General features: G+C 43.4%; 1 pseudogene; it reads left to right on the top strand.

The window, feature by feature from the left end:
• Positions 1-4,270, top strand: part of LOC145408730 (uncharacterized) — a 70,110-nt pseudogene extending 65,840 nt beyond the window's left edge.
• The last annotated feature ends 5,730 nt before the right edge of the window (positions 4,271-10,000 follow it).

Raw genomic sequence — 10,000 nt, forward strand, 5'->3', positions numbered from 1 at the left:
GAAACGGTGCCATCAACGGTAACGGTCCAATCAACGGCAATGGGTACACTAACGGAAACGGTGCCATCAACGGTAACGGTCCAATCAACGGTAATGGGTACGCGAACGGAAACGGTGCCATCAACGGTAACGGTCCAATCAACGGCAATGGGTACACTAACGGAAACGGTGCCATCAACGGTAACGGTCCAATCAACGGTAATGGGTACGCTAACGGAAACGGTGCCATCAACGGTAACGGTCCAATCAACGGCAATGGGTACACTAACGGAAACGGTGCCATCAACGGTAACGGTCCAATCAACGGTAATGGGTACGCTAACGGAAACGGTGCCATCAACGGAAACGGTAGAACAAGCATTGGTAATGGCTTCACAAACGGTCTCAACGGTAACAGCATCAACAGGATCAATGGTATCAATGGTAACGGTATCAACTGAATCAACGGCATCAACGGTAATGGGATCAACGGCTTCGTGGACCCCATCACCGCGTTGAGCTCTGCCATCAGGGGGGGCGGCGTTGCAGGCGTGGACTATCCCATCCTCGCCTCCGTCCCGCTGACCGGCTTCACCTGCGCTAACACACAGGTGCCCGGATATTACGCCGACGCCACCCCGGAAGCTGGATGTCAGGTGAGAAGTTACGGTGATTTACTGTTTTGAGACACCGTATCTACTGTGTAAGTCCTCAAGTATCATAGTACAGTCCTGCAGTCTACCGGGTTTACCTGCTCCAACACACAGGTACCCGGGAGTTATGTTGACTCCGCCCTGGAAGCTGGATGTTAGGTGAGAATACTGTGAGATACTGTTCTGTGGCACCGTATCTACTGTGTAAGTCCTGGCACTGTATCTACACTCTTAGGTCTTCATGACAGTTAAGTCTTTTCACTGCAGCACGCCGGTATCAGTAAGTATACCATACGAGGCCGGATGTCAGGTGAAAATACTGTACTGTCAGATATTATGTCCTGGCACTGTATCTACTGTATAAGTCTTCATGTATCATAGTACATTCCTGCAGTCCACCGGGTTCACCTGCTCCAACACACAGTACTCTACTCCTACCTTCAATCCTACCTCATGCTTGATGTCATGCTTCATTAAGACTTCTTCCCTCATACATTACTAATAAGGTTTTAAGATCTACTATTGATGGCCATAAAGGCTCATAGCTACAAGAGGCAAAATAAATAGCTGAGGAAGATGGGGAACGAAATCTGTCACAATACGACCCCTCGCATCCGCTATAATAGTTACTCAGTCCTTTACGTCACTACATTCACCTTTCCAGACACTGCAACCATGTCTGTCAGGTAAGGATGAATGCATCTTATTACCACTGTGTTTACTGTTGATTCCTTTATATACTCCTTCATGGTACTATATCATGGGAGGTCTCCTTGTAGTTATTGAGGTTAGCCCCTTCACGATCCATCTGTGCATTCATTCACGGTACTAAGGCTTTTTCATGGTAGTATCTTAGGCTAGACCCCTTCACGATACCATTATGCACTTCTTCATGGTACTATATACTTATGGGAGTTCTTCATGGTACTTAGCTAGCCTTTTCACTACACTGGGTATAGGAGCACCAATACACCTTTCCCGACACCATTTCCAATTTTCCTACACCAACAGTGCCCTGCAATCTGGGTGTAGCATGAGGGTACACTATTATGCTTACTGTCTAGGGTGTGTATATTTAGCCAGTTCCTTCATTACACCCGGGTTAGCTACACCAATACACAGGTCTATGAATACCAAGCTGACATTACACCCAGGGTAGGTTAGGCTATAATAAGCTATCACGAGAAGGAAAGTAAAAATATCATCCAATTTTAATAACGATCTGGGATGTAGGACGTTTGCTTCTCATGATGGGGGTAAAAATTAGCGGGTTTCACTCCTATACGTTGTGGTTAGAGGAGCTTGCATTCAAATGAAAATCTGCTTCTATGAGTTAGCATTTTGCCTCTCATAGGACAGATTTTGAGGAGATGAAGACACCAAAAACTGCCTTACGTCCAGTTCCATCTGAGTTCAAAATGACCCCACAAATTACACCAAACATATTTTCCAGTACATTCTGAAGTCCTTGTGCACTGGAATTTGAAAGAAGTGAGCTACCTTACTTAAAGACATTCCATTCTCCCTCACTTTGGCCACAAACAATGCTCTCTCTGGTGAAATCTACAAATAGATCACAAAATAAAACAACTTTCCAACATAGCCTTAAGTCTTTGGGCATTGAAAATGGAAGAAATGAGCAAACTTACTGAATAGCATCCCCTTCCCTCACACTTTGGCCATAAATCAGCCTCTCCTTGGTGAAATCTGCGTTTCATCCACGAATTACACTAATCTTAAAATCATGCAGAAAGTTCGCGGTCATGACATGTATATACCAACTTTCTCTTGCTTCTTCAACCTTGATTTCTAAACAATACGGTCGTTCTCCCTGACCTACCTAATTACCTCTTAATGCCATCCTCCCGTATGCTGAAGGTGATGACTGGGGCTTCTTCCTTACCGATTTCTACTACTACTAACACTTCTTTTTCTTCTTCCACTACCACTACTAGTCTGCTACTATTACTACTGCTTATTCTCCTCTTTCATCTTCTGTTCCTCCTCCTCCTTCTTCTTCATCTTCTATACTACTACTACTGCTGCTGCTGTTACTACTACTACTGCCTCTAATACTACTGTTACTACTATTTTCTTGTTCTTGTTCTTTATCTCCTCCTGCTCCTCCCACAACTACTGCTACTACTACATTTATAGTTCTACTGCTACTACTACTACTACTACTACTACTATTTCCACCACTACCACCACCACCACCACCACCACCACCGTTACTACTACTATGACTATTACTACTATTACTACACTATTTCTACAGGTCTTCCACACTGTTACGACTACTTCCACCACCTCCACTACCACCATCATCACCACCACCACTACTGCTACTACTACTAGTACCACTAGTACTACTACTACTACTATTTCCACCACTACCACCGTTGCTACTACTATGACTATTACTACTATTACTACACTATTTCTACAGGTCTTCCACACTGTTACTACTACTACCACCACCTCCACCACGACCATCACCACCACCACCACTACTGCTACTACTACTACTACTATTACTACTACTACTACTACTGTTTCCACAGGTCTTCCACACTACCACTACTACTACCACACTATTTCCACAGGTTTTCCACACTATTACTACCACCAATACCACCACCACCACAACCACCACTACCACTACTACTACTACTACTATCTCCACAGGTCTTCCACATCTGCCAAGCTGATGGACGTATGGATTCCTTCCTTTGTCCCAACGGTACTGTTTTCAACCAACAGTACTTTGTGTGTGACTGGTGGTACAACTTCGACTGTGCCACCGCTCCCAGTTTCTATGGTCTCAACGCCAATATTGGACTCGTCAACGGCAACGGTGTCAACGGTAACGGCATCAACGGTTACGGTGTCAAGGGTAGTGGCATCAACGGTAACAGTGTCAACGGTAACAGCATCAACGGGAACGGCGTCAACGGTAACGGCATCAACGGTAACGGTATCAACGGTAACGGCATCAACGGTAATGGTTATGGTAATGGTGTAAATGGTATCGTTTTCAACGGTATTAACGGTAATAGGATAAACGGTAATGGCTATGGAAACGGCATCAACGGTAACGGTGTCAACGGTATCAGCATCAATGGTAACGGTTATGGTAATGGTGTGAATGGTAACGGTATCAACGGTTACGGCATAAACGGAAATGGTTATGGTAATGGTGTAAATGGTAACGGTATCAACGGTATTAACGGTAACGGTATCAATGGTAACGGTATCAACAGTAACGGTATCAACGGTAATGGTTACAGTTACGGGCGTCGCAACAGTAACGGAGCCATCAATGGCAACGGTGTCAACAGAAACGGCCTAATCAACGGTAATGACAACGGACACGGCTACACCAACGGTTACACAAACGGTAACGTGCAATCAACGGTAACGGGGCAATCAACGGTAATGGAGCTAACGGCTACACAAATGGGTATACAAATGACAACGGTGCAATCAACGGTAATGGAGTAACCAACGGTAACGGCTACACAAACGGTAACGGTAATCGAGTAATCAACGGTAACGGTGTAATAAACGGCAACGGGGCAATTAACGGTAACGGTAACGGTATAACTAACGGGCTGTACCAAACTCCCAGCTTTTAATAGTACAGTCTATAATTATAAATTATTGCCCTATAGATGTATATATAATTTTCTATATAAAAAATCTAAGTAAAATATATATAATTATTTACAGGTAGGTGCCAGGTAGACTAGACAGGTAAGATACTAATTAATTTCACTTGTGTTGGATTTCTTCACATTTTTGCGATTTTCAGACGGTTATTCTCAGCTTAGAGGGATTTTTCGGCCTGAAAGGGTTAAGGGAGGCTTGGGCTGCCTTCTCGTCGGGTAAGGTACTCCCTAACACCTGTTCCTGAGCGATTTATTTTGCTGATTACACCTTGCCTCCATGTTACTTAAGTCATTCTAAAAAATGAAGTCCGTGAGGAAGAGCTGCTAGGGAGCTGTCTTAACTGCCGAGAATACGAACCTTGGACTCATAAGGAAGCTCTCTAACACCTCTTCCTTAGCGATTTGTTTTTTAGATATGGCTGGGTAATATCCTTTAGCACGTTATCCATGCAGAGTATGGCGATATTGGAAGGGTTTATGGACCACGGGATAGGACAGTAAGGTATAATTCACAAAATAAGTCGCTTGGGAAAAGGTGTTAGGGAGCTTCCTTAACCAAGAATACTGCCCTTGACTGAACCCCTCCAGACCTGAAAAAAACCATCTGACCAGCAAGAATAAAACCCTTAGCCTTTCACTGCTATCTGGGCTGACTTCAGATGCTTTTTCTCAGCTGTAAAGGGGGAAATCGTCTCTATCAACCTCACAGTGGGAAGACGATTTTTGAGTTTATTTCAGGTGCCTTCAAGGGTGAAAAACCGTCTTAACTTACCCCTCACGAGGATTATTTTTTCAGTTCATTTCAGCTGCCTTCAGACGATTTTATTCAGCTTTGGATGGTCTTGGTGTATTCGGAGGGGTAGAGGAAGGCTTGATCTAATCCCCCAGCTCCACCTCTCTCTCCACAGCTGCATAAAATCATCTGGAGAGCAAGAAGAAAGTCCTATACGTCTCCCTAGCTCAAACCACCAGGATATATAGACGGTTTTCTCCATCTGAAGTCTAACAGTGAAAGAGTTAAGACTACCCTGTTCCTCAGATCTGACTCAGTACTGCCTACCAGCTGAGAAAAAGCGTCAGGTGAAGCCTAATTAGCAGCCGGGTTGAGCTAGCGAGGTGCACGTAACAGGTCAAAGGACACGAGGTCAAGGGGTCAATGATTACTTAGTGTCTTCTGGATATACTTAATTTATTCACACCAAAGATAATTATTTCAGGACTAATTCACGTAATGTATTTAAATTTGGTTTGAACATGTTTTTAAATTTATATATACAGTTTTTACTAATAGCCTATATTCTTTCAAAATTTGTAGTATGATAGTTTTTTTTTTTTAAATTCTGATCTTAATACGATAGTCATTTCCCCCCCCCCTCTTTTTCTTTACTATCAAACTCATGGATAGTATTCAAAATTCTGCCTTAACATCATTTATTTATTTATTTATTTGTCTGTCTGTTCTCTCATTAAAATGAACACGTTTAACTCCTTTTAAAAAAAAGTATATTCTTAATGGTAGCCTACTTCATGATTTACTAATTTACCTAAAGGGCTTCTTAAATTTATGCCTTAAAAAGATATTCCTTTGACTGCTTCAAATTTCTTGTTCAGATCTAAGCAATGCACTTAAAATTTTGCCTTGAGATGGTCTATTTAATGCTTTGAAAATTGGGGGTCAAAATTCGTTAAGGAAAAGATATATAATTTTTAATACTCACCATTCAGGAGATTTTTGCTTTCGTCTAATAATATATTATAATTTTTCTCGCCAGATGTCAGCCTATTCCCAATTCTCATTTTTATTTTATTTTATATGCATTTGGTCAAAGGGATAATTGTATATATCTTCAAATTTATATCTGAACCAGTGTTGTCTGTTTAAACTCTTGCCTGAAATGAGCAACATATTTCCTCAAAGAAATTACCAATATGCCGGGAATCGAACCCAGGACTCTCAGGTGAGAGCCAGGCAGCATACTACTACACCACGACCAAGTAAAAGTTAACTCAAGTTGTCACAATCTTGTAACCAACGTCCCTCCGCCTCCCACTGTGGGCCTGAAGAGAGTGAGTTAACCCCCTGGCACTCGGGCAAGTAGATGCTTTTAATCTATCCCAAGCACTTGCTGTGTAAAAATACAGGTTCTCTCTTCAACATATTTCCTGCCTAATATTGTGATGAAAGGGAAGGGGGAATCTATGTTTGGAAGTGTGAATGGAAGATTGTCAGGTGTTGATAGAGGAAGGGCAAGAGAAGGTGTGGCCTTGTTAGTGAGTCCGGAAGTTCAGCAATGTGTGATTGAATGGAAGGAGGTGTCATCGAGACTGATGTGGGTGAAAGCGAAATTTGAACGTGAGTTGTGGGTGTTTGTGAGTGCATATGGGCCTGGTAGTGAAAGGGATGAACAAGAGAGGGAGTCTTTCTGGAATGATGTTGATGAGTGTCTGCAGAGTTTTGAAGCGAATGTGAATGTGGTAATGATGGGAGATCTGAATGCTAGAGTGGGAAATGTAGCAGTTGAAGGCGTAGTTGGTATGCATGGTGTGCCTGGAAGAAATGAAAATGGGGAACGAATGATAGCGATGTGTGTTGAGTGAGAGATGGTGATTGGGAATACGCTGTTTGAGAAGAAAGATATTTATAAGTATACATGGGTGAGACAGGAGGGTGGAAGGGTTGTTGATAGAGCCTTGATGGACTATGTGGTTGTGTCTAGGAATGTAATAGGAAGATTGTTGGATGTGAGAGTTCTGAGAGGGGAGGGTGGAGGTATGTCTGACCACTACCTGGTGGAGGGAAAGTTAAGAGTAGGTAAGAGATGGATGAGAGCTAGGAGGGTTAGGTGTGGCAGGGAGGTTTTGAAAGTGAGTGAGTTGGATAAAAGAGAGAAAAAGATAGAGTATCAGGAGAAATTGAAAGATGAGTGGAACGCAGTGAAAGATCGGGAAAATGGCAGTGTGGAGGAGGAATGGCAGTTGTTTAAGAGTGCTGTGGTGGGGCATGCAGAAGAGGTGTGTGGTGTGAGACGTGTGGGTGGTGGTGTAAGAAAAGGAAGTGAATGGTGATGCGAGGAAGTAAGTATGGCTGTCGCTGAGAAGAGACGTGCATATGAAGTGTGGCTGCAGAGGAAGGATGAGATGTCATATGAAAGGTATAAGGAGAAGAGGAATAGAGCGAGAAGGGCTGTGCGTGATGCTAAAGTGGCAGCAGATGAGAGGTGGGGTAGGCGGCTGACAGAGAATTTTCAGCAGAATAAGAAAATGTTTTGGAAGGAGGTGAAAAGGGTGCGAAAGGGAGAGTCTGGGAAGGAAGAACGAGTAAAAGCAGAGGATGGAAGGATGTTAATTGAGATGGATGCAGTAAGGAAGAGATGGGCAGAGTATTTTGAAAGATTGTTAAATGTAGAGGAGGAAAGGGTGGCTGAGATTGGGGCGGATGGAAGGGTGCAAGGAATAAATGTGTTGGGAGAGTTGAATGATTCTTTGATCACGAAGGAGGAAGTGGAGAAGGCAGTAAAGGAGATGAAAGCAGGGAAAGCTGCAGGTATGGATGGGTGTGCTTTGGAATGCCTGAAGGGTGGTGGAGTGACTATTGTTGACTGGTTAGTAAGATGGTTGAATGTGTGCTTTGAGAAAGGTATGGTGCCAATTGACTGGGCAAGTGCTTGTGTGGTCCCGTTGTATAAAGGCAAGGGTGATAAGTATGAATGTACTAGCTTTAGGGGTATAAGTCTGTTGAGTGTTGTAGGTAAGGTGTATGGTAGAGTGTTAATTATGAGAGTTAGAGAGGGTACAGAGGGAGTAATTAGTGATGAGCAGTGTGGCTTTAGGAGAGGGAGGGGATGCGTTGATCAGGTGTTTGCTGTGAGACAAGTGTGTGAAAAGTATTTAGCGAAAGGCAAGGATGTGTTTTGGGCATTTATGGATTTAGAGAACGCGTATGATAGAATTGATAGGGAGGCTTTGTGGACTGTTTTAAGATTGTATGGACTTGATGGTAGGTTACTAAAAGGGGTGAAAAGTTTTTATGTAAATAGTAGAGCGTGTGTAAGAGTGGGAAATGCTGTGAGTGATTGGTTTCCCGTGAGAGTGGGGCTGCGATAGGGATGTGTGATGTCGCCTTGGTTGTTTAATATTTACATGGATGGTGTTGTAAGGGAGGTGAATGCAAGAGTTTTAGGTGGTCTGAGTCTGGTAAATGTTGATGGAGGAGAGTGGAATCTGAAGCAGCTGCTGTTTGCAGATGATACTGCACTGGTGACTGATTCAGAGGAGAGATTGAGAGAGTTGGTAGATGAGTTTGGAAGGGTGTGTGAAAGGAGGAAATTGAAAGTAAATGAGAATAAGAGTAAAGTGATGAAGTGTACGAGGTTGATAGATGGTAGGGGGATGAATATAGTTTTGAATGGTGAGTTGCTTGAGGAGGTAGATTGTTTTAAATATCTAGGGTCTCATGTTGCTGTGGATGGAAGAATAGATGCAGAAGTGAAGTTTAGAATAAATGAAGTAGGAAAGGTGCTGGGAGGAATGAAAAAAGTGTTTAAATGTCGTTCGCTTAGAATGGATGTAAAGAGAAGGCTGTATGAGGGTGTTGTGGTACCGACTGCATTATATGGGTCTGAAACATGGAATATGGGTGTAGCAGAGAGGAAAAGTTTGAATGTAATGGAGATGAGATGTCTGAGGAGTATGTGTGGAGTGACGCGTATGGATCGGGTGCGAAATGATGAAGTGCGAAGGAGAACTGGAGTTGTTCGGGAGATGGCTGGTAGAGTTGAGCAGAGGGTGTTGGGATGGTTTGGGCATATGGAGAGAATGGATAATGAGCGATTGGTGAAAAAGATAACTAGATCTGATGTGAGAGGTGTAAGGCTGAGAGGAAGACCACGAATAGGATGGATGGACAGTGTGAAGAGAGCGCTGGATGCGAGAGGGATGTCTGTTGAGCAAGGAAGAGTGGCTGTGCATGACAGAAATAAATGGAGAGAAATTGTGAATGAATAAGTGATGACGCAGCCCTGAGGGGATATTCTCCCGCATTTGGTCTGATCAGCTAGTCAGGTCAGGTGCGGGTAAGGGGATGGGTCTGTTATGATGTGGCAGGGGTAAACCAGTTCTGCTGTCGGGCCCTGCTGCGGATGTCACTGATTGCATTGCCCAGTTGACCCTTGTGCGGTGTGGTGCGGTGAGGATCTGTCCGTTCTCCCCTTTGGGGCTAAGATGCGAATGAATGTGTTTGAATGGATGAGTAAATGGAGAGTGAGTCGTCCTGTCTCGGCTACCTCCCTTTCCTTGGGGGAAGCAGCCTAGGTATATAGATAGATAGAAGTATTAGGCCACTTACTTCTAAATATAAGTGAGATAGTTCCTGCCTAGACGCTGAGAAAGACTGATTTTACGAGTGAAAGATGACCTGTTGTAGTGTATCCTCTATGCTCTCTTCCCTGTCAGTATTTTCTCATCTCATCCAGTGACCCTAGGCGCTAGTTATCTTCAAAGTGTATGGGGAAATATATGGACTGGTGAAGAGTGATGGACTTATTCTACGATCATGTCTTGCTGCAATTCACCTGTCGAAGGAATTTAATAAGCTTGCATATGACCCCACCCACTTCTAACACCCTCACCAAATTCGATATCTGAACCTTAAAATTCAAAAAAAGTCTTTCTCAAACATCTCTCTGGCCCCCCCTTAGT

This window comes from Coenobita brevimanus, chromosome 78 (assembly GCF_032717465.1).
Source record: "Coenobita brevimanus isolate Jiangsu-jjx chromosome 78, ASM3271746v2, whole genome shotgun sequence".
In the NCBI taxonomy this organism is placed as follows: Eukaryota; Metazoa; Arthropoda; class Malacostraca; order Decapoda; family Coenobitidae; genus Coenobita; species Coenobita brevimanus.